The following is a 13708-nucleotide window of genomic DNA, read 5'->3' as shown; positions in this document are numbered from 1 at the left end:
AAACACTACTTCATTTGAGACTTGTGCAGAAGACATTTCAGTTGTAGAAAAGTCACTTGCTCCCAAATGCAGATTTTAAAGCAAAGCACCTTATTTTTCTTTATGAAGGCCTTGTTTCAAAATGGAGCATTCCAATGATTGGAATCTAGGATGTCCCATTAAGAAATGGTTTGCATAGCCACATCTTTCCAGATAAAATAAATATAATATGAACAAACAGAATGCAGCTTTCACAGATCTTTTTAAAATTCCTTTTAAAATCTTTTCTTCTTTTATTTCCACATACATGTGCATAATTATTTTACCTTCAATTTTAATTTATTGGGGACTGCAATCACTAGCTTTTGGATTTTCCAGGTTAATCCTGACCATTTGCCCAACCAGCAAGCATAGCAGCGCCCAAATATATGACAGGGAACAGCATCCTGGGAAAAATTGAAAAAGGAAACTATTGGAAAGTTATTGCTCTGTAATTCTAGGGACTAGTTATACATTTTAAAATTTGTTTATATAAATATCTCTCTTTGCCCATCAAAGAACTGAAGCATTATGAAGATACATTCTGATTTACAATATATATATATATATAGCAATAATGTGAATTATTTAGATTATGTCTAGACATGATTCTATGCTAACAATATTATTTCTCAAACCTACCTAATGTACATAGGTAAATCTGTATCTTTAGAAGCAAATAATGTCTTTAGTAGAAGCTAACACATTTGAAATATATTTCATATATATATATATATATATATATATATATATATATATGATATATAAATATATATGATATTTGAAATATCATACATTGCAATGTCCTACCTGTCAATGAATACTTCAGCTTCAACCATAACAACACAAGAGCAAACAATAGATATAAACTCAAGGTTAATCGCACAAAACTTGATTGCAGGAAATACGACTTCAGCAACAGAGTGGTCAATGTCTGGAATACTCTACCTGACTCTGTGGTTTCTTCCCCAAACCCCAAAACTTTAACCTTAGACTATCTACTATTGACCTCACCCCTTTCCTAAGAGGTCTGTAGGGGGTGTGCATAAGCGCACCAACCTGCCTACCATCCCTGTCCTATTGTTTGTTTTATTTTTTTTATTTTTCTTATATGTATCCATGTATTTATAACTATGTTTTTACTTATACCTATTATCTTGTAAGCAATTGACAAAAATAAATAAATTAAAAAATAAAAATAAAAATGTATTTCCACAGCTGTTCAATCATAATTATTTTATACTGGTTATATATTTATGATTTCAGAAATGTAATATGTCTTGCTTTGAAATATAAAATAAGGTGGCCCAGGATTTTGATTAAAGGGCTTTAAAGGTTAATAATGCCCATAACAGTTAATATTTTGCACATAAACTAAACTATTCTTGAGAATGTTTTATGAATGTTGCCACTTCCAAAATTTTCTGCAATCTAAACAGAGTTTGTCAGTTTTGATCATTTTCTTCTGTTATCAGCCTCTATTTTTAAATTCCAACCCTGGCTTTTCAATACAATCCTGGTCTTCAGAAATAATAAACTTTTAAAAGCACAAAAATCATACATACTTGCACATATACATACATTAATATGAAATATAGATACACAATCAAGAAAGAATTTAAAGACTGTGAAGGGAAAGCCCTGTAAAATTAAAAAAATAGTTATTTAGTTCTTTATGTGCAAAACAGATCTTGCTGAGCAATTTGTTGGAATTTATGTCATTGTTTATAATCAATTTCTGTGATCTTTTTGCAGGAGAACTACTGTTTCTTCTGCTTCTTTGCACAGTCTGAATTTTGAATCATTTGATGATTTTTTTTCAGATGTGGTCTTGATTGCATTAATTCACTTAGCTTGCCTTGAGCAGTCAAAATCAGTTTCTCTTTTTAATTGTCCATTTGTAAATCATTGCTAGGTTTTATCTTAATCCAGTTTTCTCACAATCTTTTGACCATATAATGTTTTTCCTTGCCAGCATTCTGTTCATGTTTTATTATATTATTTCAATACTCACTTTTTGCTTCTTATACATAAGTTCTAATTTTTAACTTACAATAATGCTTGTTTTGGGCTGCCTTTTACATAATCAGTCAATACACGGTTTTCTTCTTCAACATTTTGTGTGACTTGAAGTACCTATTTCTGCAGGTAAAATCAAGCAATATATAGTAACTACTGAAATGTTATACAATATAATCTGATTTTTAACAGCAGGCCATAATGGTACAATTTTTGAACATAGTATGCTTTTGTCTTGTATGTGGTTTTTAATTCCATTTATCTATTTAGCTATTACCTAGTCATAGCTCCTGAGTCCCAATGCTCATTTGTCAGCAGATGGCCAGGAAATCTGACTTATTGAACTGGGCAACATACAATCTAGTATGCAATTCTTTTTCTGTTTTCTCTTTTTCTGTTTTCATAATGAATGGGTTGATAGATACATGGATCTTCTATGGATCTTAGTACGGATCTTCTACTGAGACAAATTTAAATCAGTAACTCTCTGATAGAATTCACTACTCATAAGAGCACAACAAAATCCTCTCTCATGACATACGGATATCCATGATGGTGATTATTATGGTTAGTTGAATAGCCAGGTGGCATTTTTTATCCACATAGTGTGTCATTCCCAAAGATCTGATATAGACAGATGTTGTTTGATAAGTGTTAAAAGTATCATTACAGAACATAAGTTGTTCCAAGTAAAGCTAACTTTTCTAATAGGGATTTTGTCATAGTTGATGATGTTCAAGTGGTGCTTCAGAAGTTTTGGTATTGCACCCAAGGCACCTATTTCTATGGATACTAATTTTGCTTTCTTTTGCTACAGTTATTCCACTTCTGTTTTCAGGTCTTTATATTTTGTGATTTTCTCCAGTTCTTTCTCCTCTATTCTGCTGCCTCCAAGTACTGCCAAGTCCACTAACCAGACTTTTTTTTGTTCCTTTTTTATGTACAATTGTTAGGTCTGGAGTGTTATTTGATGGGTGACTGTTAGTTTGAATTCTAAGGTCCCAGAGCACTGTCACTTCCTCATTTTCTATTACTTTGTGTAGGACATCTACTCAGGCTGAGCCCGAGGGTGGGGTCAAATGAATCATCAATTTGGATTCCCTACACTCCCACAACAAATCCAGCCCCTCCAATCCTATTAATTCTGTTGACCTTTATTTAGTGCCAATTTTGTTTGACCATTAATAGATCAGATTCTTGTATGTAGGTTGCATGTAATAAATTTTAATTCTTTGAATTCAACTCTATTCCTGGTTATATGCATTTGACACTTTGTCTATTTTGTGGTGATTATTTTCATCCAGATTCTGTGTTGTTTTCTTATACTGTGTTGTTTTCTTATACATATACTGAATAATGTGAAATCACAGCTGCCAGTTCTTTAGCTGCTGTTGGCCTCCATACACGTACAAATCTTCCCAAGAACCTAGAATGTTGTAATATATCAACATGATATATATGCAGTTCTATTATTGGTTGGTGGCACAATCAGCAAAATGTTTAGATTATTATATTATCCACCTAAATTATAAAGATCTAAATAGTTTTCATAATTTTCCAGATGTTTTCTCTTTATATCTTTCTTTACTTTAAATTATTATTGTGGTTTGAAATTTTATTATTTAATTAACATTGTTGTATGTATTTTTCTTTCCTTTTGTTAGTTACTATATCATTAGTATTTTTCCCTTTAGTCTAGGAAGCTTAGAGGGGACAGATTATTTGGCGAAGTTGTTGTGGAGAGCTGACATATTATGGTTATTGGGTTTCAGCTGTATATTTACAACCTCAACTATTCTTAGATTGAAAGCAATATGTGATTTCACAACCAGTTCAAAAGACACGCTTGAATTTCTGCTTATCAAGTTAGTAAACTAATTTTCTGGATTGAAGCATTTGTAGTTAGACTTTCTAGACATTGGTACAATTCACTATATTTACGACAAAACAAAGTTGGTATTATTTTGTAATTCTACATTTGTAAGACAATAGAATATTTTCAAACTGTTCATTATATATGCAGTCCAGGAATTTTTCAGTAAATGACATTCAGTAGCAAAATCAGGTAGATTTTAAATGTCATATCTGTTATTTAGAGAATTAAAAGTAGTTGGAGAAAAATCTATTGACATATCAGTAAAATTATGTTTGAAACCATCTTCTGAAGCTGGATTTTCTAAATACATAGTAAATACAATTTTTTTCTCTGTGTATTCTGAAAAGACATGCATTTCAAACCAGGTAAATGTTGAGATCCAGTTGTGGGAGCCAAGAAGAAATGGATGGAGGAAAAGTGGGAGTGAAAAAGCAGAAACATACTTTAACATTAAGAAAATCAAGCTGGTAAGCAAACTATTGGGTAGCCTTAATAGCTTTAGAAGGGTATATTGTATGTTCTATAGATTTTGTTACTATTAATTTTGATGCTCAGAAAGTGGCTGTACTTTGGGAATGTTTTCAGAACTATAGGTTTCCCAGCCTATAGAGATTATACCATTTCACATAAGAATCTTCCTGTCCTGTCTGGTCACCCTAAATTTTCTCTTTTGTCTACAGTTATCAATACTAAAATGGCTGGATGCCACATAATATTTTTTAGGATCCACAAAGTATGGTGGTGGTGTGGTGGTAGTGGTATTTTTTTCCTTTTTTTAAGTCTTCCATATAAGATGACCAATCGTCCTCCCTTAGGGAGGACAGTCCTTCTTTTGTAAGTTCTGTCCTCTCTCGAAAAATGTCCTCCTACATGTCCTCCTTTTTGATATTTGAAAACTAATCTGTAAATCTCCGTATTTGATCGATGCCGATCCAATCCATTGTGTGTGATGTGACGTATTTGTATTTGACATGACGATTCATCAAGGCTCGGTACAGTGTGGCGAGACGCGATTATGAGATGCATGTGCTCCACATAGGAGAATTGTTTTGAGAGAGTGCACCGCAAGCAATAGTGCGTCATGCGCAAGTGGCTTTGTTTTTTTTCTTCCATTTATTTGTGTCCTCCTCCTCATTGTAAAAAAGTTAGTCACCTTACAAATACTATAAAGAACCATTTTAAAGTGCAAGTGCAAAACTGAGAAAATGATTGTCTCCTTAGCATTATTTACATGCCTTAGGACTTCAGGCATATTAGCTAGACATCTGCAGACTAGCAGCCTCAGATCTTTTGGAAGAAACAAATTAGGATGAATTGGCAAAAGGAACTTTTGCTCAACATCATTAGCATAGCATGGCATGATTAAATAGTAAAATATCTATTTTGCAAGTAAATGCTGACATCTTCTGGACACTCAGCAATAGTGTGGCCACTACTGAGTTTGGAAAAAATAAAGTTTTAGAAATCCTTTTTTGTTCACTAGTGAACATTATATAAGCAGTGGATATAACAATCACATGAAATATTCCATATCTTTTATTAAAAAGTCAAGTCATACACATTTTAAAAGAACTTCTTAAAAGTATATAGGATTTTATCATGGAAAATAAAGTCCAGAACTAGATCTTCAGCTCTGAAATGTGTGCCTCTATATTCAATGAAAATTAAAGCAACTATTAAAAACTACAATTAACAAAGATAAATATATCTTGCATATGAAACCAATCCAATTATCTTTTAATTATAGCCTTCCCTGTATATAAAAAATGCATATGCCGTTCACCACTAGATGTCCTCCTCATCTTAAAAGAAAAACAAGATTTTTAGGAAAAAATATCAGGTATTTAAAACAATTTCAAAAGTATTTAGGAAAGAAAAAGGTATATAAAACCATTTGAATTTGGTAAGATCTAATACAATGTATTTCTTAACAAATTATGAAAGTAGATGTTTCTGGTTCATTGAATTAATCTATATTGCCAAACATGCACTGATAGAGTGTTTTTCATAAAAAAAGATTGAATATGATATTAAATTACACAACATACACTACGAAGTTAATCTTAGACTTATTCTAGCTTCTTAATTCAAACAACCATTTCTCATAACAGTTAAACTTTATCTTGAGTTACATTTTAACCAGGTAGCATCTTAAAAGACAGTTTAAAAACTATTAATAACTAGAAATGATAAGTAATAAATTTGAACGAATTTATACTAATAAAGTTAGTAATACTTTATTTGTATGCATGTAGATGCATGTGTATAGTATGTATATGTGTAGGTGTACAGATATGTATATACTGTACATTTCTTCCATTCAATTGTATCCTATTCCCAGAACTGCCTACACAGTCCATGCAGTTTTCTTATCATGGTTCTTCAGAAGTGGTTTGTCATTGCCTTCTTCCTAGGGCTGAGAGAAAATGACTGGCTTAAAGTCACCTGACTGGCTATGGGCACTGCTAAAGCAAGATTAGAACTCTTAGTCTCTCCCTATTTAGCCTGATACCTTAACCTGTATGCCAAACTGATCCCCAAAAGGGATTGAATAATAGCAAACAGGCTGCCAAGCAGTTCCTGTGGTTGCAAGAAGAGCAAAGAAATACTGCCTCTTACTGCCATGAGGTTAGCCTTAGTAGTAACTCTAGCTCAGTATTGATCAGATTTATCCCTCATCTTCCTCTAGTGATGCTCTAGATCAGGGGTGGGCAAACTACGGCCCGAGGGCCACATCCGGCCCGTTGGTCTTTTTAATCCGGCCCGCCGAAGATTGGTACAGAATTAAGGTTTGATGTGAATGATTGAATGATTGCATTCATTTGATTTTGACTTGTAATGACAGGCATTTCGACACCAGGTAGCGGCCCGTCTGTCAAATTTTAAAAGTCAATGAGGCCCCCGAGCCAAAAAGTTTGCCCACCCCTGCTCTAGATGTTTCTTGACCCTTTTAAACGTCTTTAATTCCTCCATGAATCATGGAGAATGATGGGAATGATGAGCCAAGAGAGGTTGCATGGGCACGATTCTATCCAAAGCTTCTTATATAATGCATATAAACCTGCAGAAAGGAAGATAGATACAAAAGTTTAGATCATTAGATCAGCAACTAAATACAGAAAGGATTTTATGTTTTCCTAAGACAATAATAGCAAAGAATTGAATAATATTGTGATGCACATATCAGTAAATTGTCATATGTTTATCGTTGTTTGCCTATTTGTGGTAAATAATAGAATAGAATAGAATAGAATAGAATAGAATAGAATAGAATAGAATAGAATAGAATAGAATAGAATAGAATTCTTTATTGGCCAGGTGTGATTGGACACACAAGAAATTTGTCTTGGTGTAAATACTCTCAGTATACATAAAAGAAAAGATACATTCATTAAGAATCAAGAATCATAACGTACAACACTTAATGATAGTCATAGGATACTATCAACAATCAAATCATACTAGGAAACAGTCAATATAAATCGTAAGGATACAAGCGACAAAGTTACAGTCCTACAATCACAAGTGGGAGGGGATGGGTGATAAGGAGTGATGAGAAGATTAACAGTAATAGTAGTGCAGACTTTGTAATAGTTGAACAGTGTTGAGGGAATTATTTGTTTAGCAAAGTGATGGTGTTTGGGAAAAAACTGTTCTTGTGTCTAGTTGTTCTGGTGTGCAGTGCTCTATAGCGTTGTTTTGAGGGAAGGAGTTGAAACAGTTTATGTCCAGGATGTGAGAGGTCTGTAAATATTTTCACAGCTCTCTTTTTGACTCGTGCAATATACAGGTTCTCGATTGAAGGCAGGTGGATAGTAATTGTTTTTTCTGCAGTCCTAATTATCCTCTGAAGTCTGTGTCTGTCCTGTTGGGTTGCAGAACCAAACCAGACAGTTATAGAGGTGCAGATGATAGACTCAATAATTCCTCTGTAGAACTGTATGAGCAGCTTCTTGGGCAGTTTGAGCTTTCTGAGTTGTGCTTTTTTGATGATGTTTTTGATGTTAGGTGTCCATTTTAGGTCTTGTGATATGGTAGAACCTAGAAATTTGAAGGTCTCTACTGTTAATACTGTGTTGTCTGGTATTGTAAGAGGTGGTAGTATGGGAGGATTTCTTCTAAAGTCTACCACCATTTCTACGGTTTTGAGTGTGTTCAGTTCCAGATTGTTCTAGTTACACCATGAGGCAAATTGTATAACCTCCTGTCTGTATGCAGATTCGTCGTTGTCTCGAATGAGACCAATCACTGTTGTGTCATTAGCAAACTTCAGTATTTTAACAGATGGATCATTTGAGATGCAGTCATTGGTATATAGGAGAAGAGAAGTGGAGAAAGCACACAGCCTTGGGGGGCCCTGTGCTGATTGTACAGGTATAATCCTAGCTTCAGGTATAATCCTAGCCTAGCTTCACCTGCTGCTTCCTGTCTGTTAGAAAGCTTATGATCCACTTACAAGTGTGTTCAGGTACCGCTAGTTGGTTTAATTTACTTAGAAGAGTGTCTGGAATGATGGTATTGAATGTTGAACTGAAGTCTACAAAGAGGACCCTTGCTTAGGTATTTGGAGATTCAAAGTGTTGTAGGATGTAATGCAGAGCCATGTTAACAGCATCAACTGTTGATGTATTTGCTTGGTATGCAAACTGCATGGGATCTAACAGTGGATCTGTGATGGTTTTCAGGTGGGACAGCACGAGCCTTTCAAAGATTTTCATAACTACAGATGTTAGAGCAACTGGTCTGTAGTCATTCAGTTCCTTGATGGAGGGCTTCTTTGGCACTGGGATGATGGTAGAGCTTTTGAAGTGGGAAGGAACATAGCACATCTCTAGTTATCTATTGAAGATTTGGGTGAAGATGGGGGCCAATTGGTCAGCACAGACTTTTAAGCAAGAAGGAGTTATCCTGTTTGGCCCTGGTGCTTTTCCTGGCTTTTGTCTTTGTAATAGCTGTTGCACTTCTTTTTCTGTGATCACCAGAGGTTGTGAACCCAATGGATTGGGGCCACTTGGAGGAGGCTTGGCTGTTGTTGGTGTGTTTGAGATGTGGGTTGTGGAAATAGGTGGCTGTAGTTTCTTTTCAAACCTGCAGTAAAACATATTCAGGTCATCTGCTAGTTGTTGATTTCCTTCTGCCTGGGAAAGAGGTTTGCTGAAGCCAGTGATGTTTTTAAGAGTTTTCCACATGTTTGCTGGTTCATTTGTTGAGAACTGATTCCTTAACTTTTCAGAGTAGCTTCTTTTTGCTGCTCTGATCTCTCTTGTTAATATGTTTCTGGTTGTATAGCATTCTGTCACCTTTTCTGTAGGCTTTCTCTTTGGAATAACGTAGCTGCTTAAGTTTAGCTGTGAACCAAGGTTTATTGTTACTATATATTTGCAGGTTCCTTGTTGGTACACATAAGTCTTCGCAGAAGCTGACATATGATGTTACAGTATCTGTGAGCCCATCTAGGTCTGCAGAGGCATCTTCAAAAACATTCCAATCAGCACAATCAAGGCAGGCTTGGAGTTTCAGCTTTGCCTCATCCAACCAAGTCTTCACTAATTTAATTGTTGGCTTCATGGTTTAAGTCTTTGTCTGTAGGCAGGTACAAGGTGAATCATGCAGTGGTCAGAGTGTCCCACAGCTGCTCATGGTAAAGACCTGTAAGCATCTTTTACTGTTGTGTAGCAGTGATCTAAAGTATTTTTGCCTCTGGTGGCACAATTTAAATGCTGGAAATATTTTGGAAGCTCTTTCCTTAAATTTGCTTGATTGAAAGAAACCTGGATGTTTGGCTTCAGCTTCATAAGTCAGCTTCAGAGGTCATAATGCCTTGTTTACACAGGCTTGTGGAGGAACATACACAGCTATTAGGAGAAATGAGGAGAACTCACATGGAGCGTAAATGGCTTGCAGTTGATATGTAAAGACTCTAAGTTTTCATCACAGAACTTATATATTATAGTTATATCCTGAGACCAGCTGTTGTTGATATATAAACATAATCCTCCACCCTTTGTTTTACCTGATGTCTCTTCAATTCTGTCTGATCTAAATGTCTGAAATCCTGGGGTGTATATGGTGTTGTTCCCATGAATTTGTGGATTAAGCCAGATTTCAGTAAAACAAAAAACTGCAGAATTATGAAATCAGAATTCCATCTATTTAAGAGATGAATTTCATCCATCTTGTTAGCAAGTGAGCGTAAATTAGTCAGCAAGATTGAAGGGAGAGGAGTTTTTCCCCCCCTATTCCTTAGTCTGTTTAAAATTCCCGCTCGTTTACCTCATCTCCTTTTTCGGTGTTGTCGCTTTCCTCCTTTGTTTGTTGTAATCCATAGCACCGGGGAATTAGTTAGAATCTTCTCTGCATTTGCAAAGACAGGTGGGGGTGAGGAATCAGAAAGCTGCTCCTTAAGGAAACATTGCCTAATTCTTAGCAGATGGTCTCATGAGTATGAAATCCGTAGTGAATTGCAGATAATAATAAGGAATAAAGAAACTATTAGAGAGCATTTCACCATGGCAGCCATCATCAGTGCCATTTTGGCTATTACTTAGGATCAGGTTATAGTATTTGGTTGGCAGATGTGTGTATTTTTTTGGAGCTTGGCAAAAAAACTAAATGTTTTGGGAAATGTCCAGCCAGGTAAGGAGATTTCAAGTGTAGAATTAGCTTTGAATTGTTGCACAGCCACAAGAGATCCTGGACTGATCGCCTAAACACCATAAAATCCTTTTCATCTTTTCCCAAGAGAAAGCAAGCCGCCTGGGCAGATTAATGTATTATAGGAAGAAATAAAAGAGTTAGCTTGAATTCTATACATGTGGATTGGTTGCTTGAACCTGACAAAATGTTACAACATGGTGGAAAGAATTACAGAATCATTTTGCCAGTGACAGAATCAAAGATGGCTGGAACACCTTTTAACACTTTTAACAAAATCTGCATATCCCAGATCACAGGTTCATAAAAATGAAAAATACAGTTTAAATATCTGGGCAACCAAGCACAATATGATTTGCTTACGAAACATACTACAAGCAGTCCCTAACATACAACCATAAAAGAACCTGCCCACTACAGTTATAAGTAGTCATGGTTATAAAATGGGTCAGTCACATGTCCAAACTGTTTTTATGTCATTTTTTTGTGGTGGTCATTAAGTGAAAGCAATGGTTGTAAAATTAGCATGGTAATTATTCAATGAATGCTACGGTGATTCAGTGAATGCTACAGTGCCACAGTCATTAGACAAACACTAAAGTAATTACCTAAACACCATAATCATGAAGCAAACTAATAGTTCTATCCGGGCATGGTTTTGCCAAAAACCAGAAGTAACTGCAAAGTCTCTAAAAACCACAGTCATGACCATGGGATGCTGTGAACAGTGATAAATGTGGCTGTATTGCAGAGTATCCAAAGTGCAGTAACATGACCCTGTGGGAGAGGCTGACTGTCAGAACTTTGGATCTGGGTCATGAGCTCCCTTTTTCAGGTAGGTTGAGGACTACCTTTATGCAAATGCAACATTCTTTAGCTTGGTACTAATCAAATATGATGAAACTATATCTCCTGGCCAACATGCTGACCTGAAATTCCAGGAACTGTAGTCACAATAAATCTTAAAGATTCCAGTTTGGGGCAGGCTTCACTAATAATTCATTCAAATTGTGCTATTTCAGAGTACAGAAGGATTTCTTGTTTAGATGCATGTCAGTGTATCTTTTTGAAGTAGCATACAAAATATTTATCTAAAGGACAGAACACTCTATCTGTACTTGGATAGCACAGAACAGGAACTGCAAGCCAAAGGACACAATCGTATTTCTTGACTAATAGAATTGGAAGCTTATATGTCCATGCCATATGTTTTCGTGCTATCAGTTTTAGGTTTGGATTCAGCTCTTTAAAAGATCACGTATTAGTTGTCATGCTTGCCCAAGGGATGGGGTATGCATTTCAAAATTTAGTGCTCCTGGCTTTGCTCAAAGCAATGTGAATGTAAGCAGAGCCTTTGCACTTGCCATTCCACACTAACTTTAGTATATTTGTGCCTTATCCAGCAATTTGAGAAGCCAAATAAATAAATAAATCAGGTCTTGTATAGTGAAAAGATTCTAAGATGGTTTATTTCAGAGGTAAAACTAGTACTAAAGAGGAGTTGCAGAGAAAGCTTGCTTTTTAGTGTTTGATTGAAAAAGAATAAAATTCTTCACCAGATATGCAAAATACTATCAGAGTCAAGATACAGTAAGAACCTCTGGTCATAACCATAATTTGTTTCATAACTTTGGCAATTTCTTTGTCTTCTAATGTTTCATCTTCAGGAATTTCTGGGTCAGGGGACATATTTGATCACCACCCAAGTATGCATTCATGAACAGATTCAAAAATTTTGTGAATTTTTGGGTTGGAACCCAATTGAAGTATTTGGTCAGAAGTATTTGCGACCAGAGCTTCTACTGTAGTTTGAAGAGAGTTGTGAATTAGATCCATAAGTGTTTGAAAGATATGGCAGGCATTTAACAAATCTATCTTTTAACTAGTTTATAGTTTAACTCTAATTTCATGTATGTTCACCTTTTATGAATGTACAGCGAGAACTTCAGTTGAGACAGTGCACCTTCAGAATTATGATTATTTTCTGGGAGCCCATCACGCTTCACAAATGCTACACAATTAAGTGCAGCTCCTGCCAACTCCCTTCAGTTTATTTTCCATTTCCACTGCACTCGTGCCTTGGCTCATAAACTGATTCTCCCTTTGCTTTATTAATTCTCTTTAGTTTTCATTTTTATTTATTTTTTAATCTTATTTCAACCTTTCTCTTTTTCAGAACTGCTTAGAATTTTTTGTCAGGACATTTTATCCTCCAGTTTCAAGCATTTGGCTTTTAGCTAAATGATTCTAAGGCTCCCATTTTGGAAATGTCAACAATGCAAGAGCAAATATTTGCCCTTGTATAGCCACATACTTTGTCTTTTTTGCATTTGCGAAGGTCATGCACTAAAGCCTGGGAGGCAGTCACTAAGCAGTCTCAACACAGTGGTTTATTATTCCTATTTAAGATTTAATCTTCAATTTAATTCACTTTCGAGGACTGGTAAAAACTTAATAGTTCAAATCCTAACCAAAAACCTAAGAGTTGTTAAGGTAACATTTGAGTATGCAGGCAATTCTGAGTAAGCTGGTGCTTTGCAAAGTCAGAATGTTCAGGTCTGATAAGTTTACATTTTCCATGTATCTAGGCAACCCTTTGGGTATTGCTCAAAGGGCTCCTATTACTATTGGTACAATGACTTGTTTCTTTCTCCACAATCGCTCAACTTCGGTTTGCAGATCGCAGTATTTTGTTATTTTTTTCTAGTTGTTTCTCTTCAATTGATGCCTCACCTGGTATTGTAAGATCTTGACCTGTTCATTTTGAAGAACTTTGTCAATTTGGTGTTCCCAATTTTTGCTGCATTTGAACCTAAACTTCTGGCAAAGTTTCCAATGTATGATTTTGTCAACTCAATCATGACATTGTAGATAATCTGTGCTGTATTAGCATACTCCAAACCCTCGCAACCGATTGGTCCAGACGGACGAACCCCCGGCCGTGATTGGAGCGCTAAGAATCTACCGCGATTGGCTGTGCCGATCGCGGGAGATTCAAAGCGCTGCCATTGGCCACCGAGCCGCGAGCCAGCCCTATATGAAGGGCTGCCGCGGCTTGTATTCCCTCAGACTATTCCTTTTCTAAATAAAGAGCTGAACTCACTAGAATGGTCTCGTGTCTCCTTCGACCCGATCCACCTC

This window comes from Notechis scutatus, chromosome 5 (assembly GCF_049901735.1).
Source record: "Notechis scutatus isolate UNSWTSFEM ecotype Mainland chromosome 5, rNotScu1.2, whole genome shotgun sequence".
Taxonomy (NCBI): domain Eukaryota; kingdom Metazoa; phylum Chordata; class Lepidosauria; order Squamata; family Elapidae; genus Notechis; species Notechis scutatus.
The sequence above is the reverse complement of the archived record's forward strand: the minus strand, read 5'-3'. Positions refer to the sequence as shown.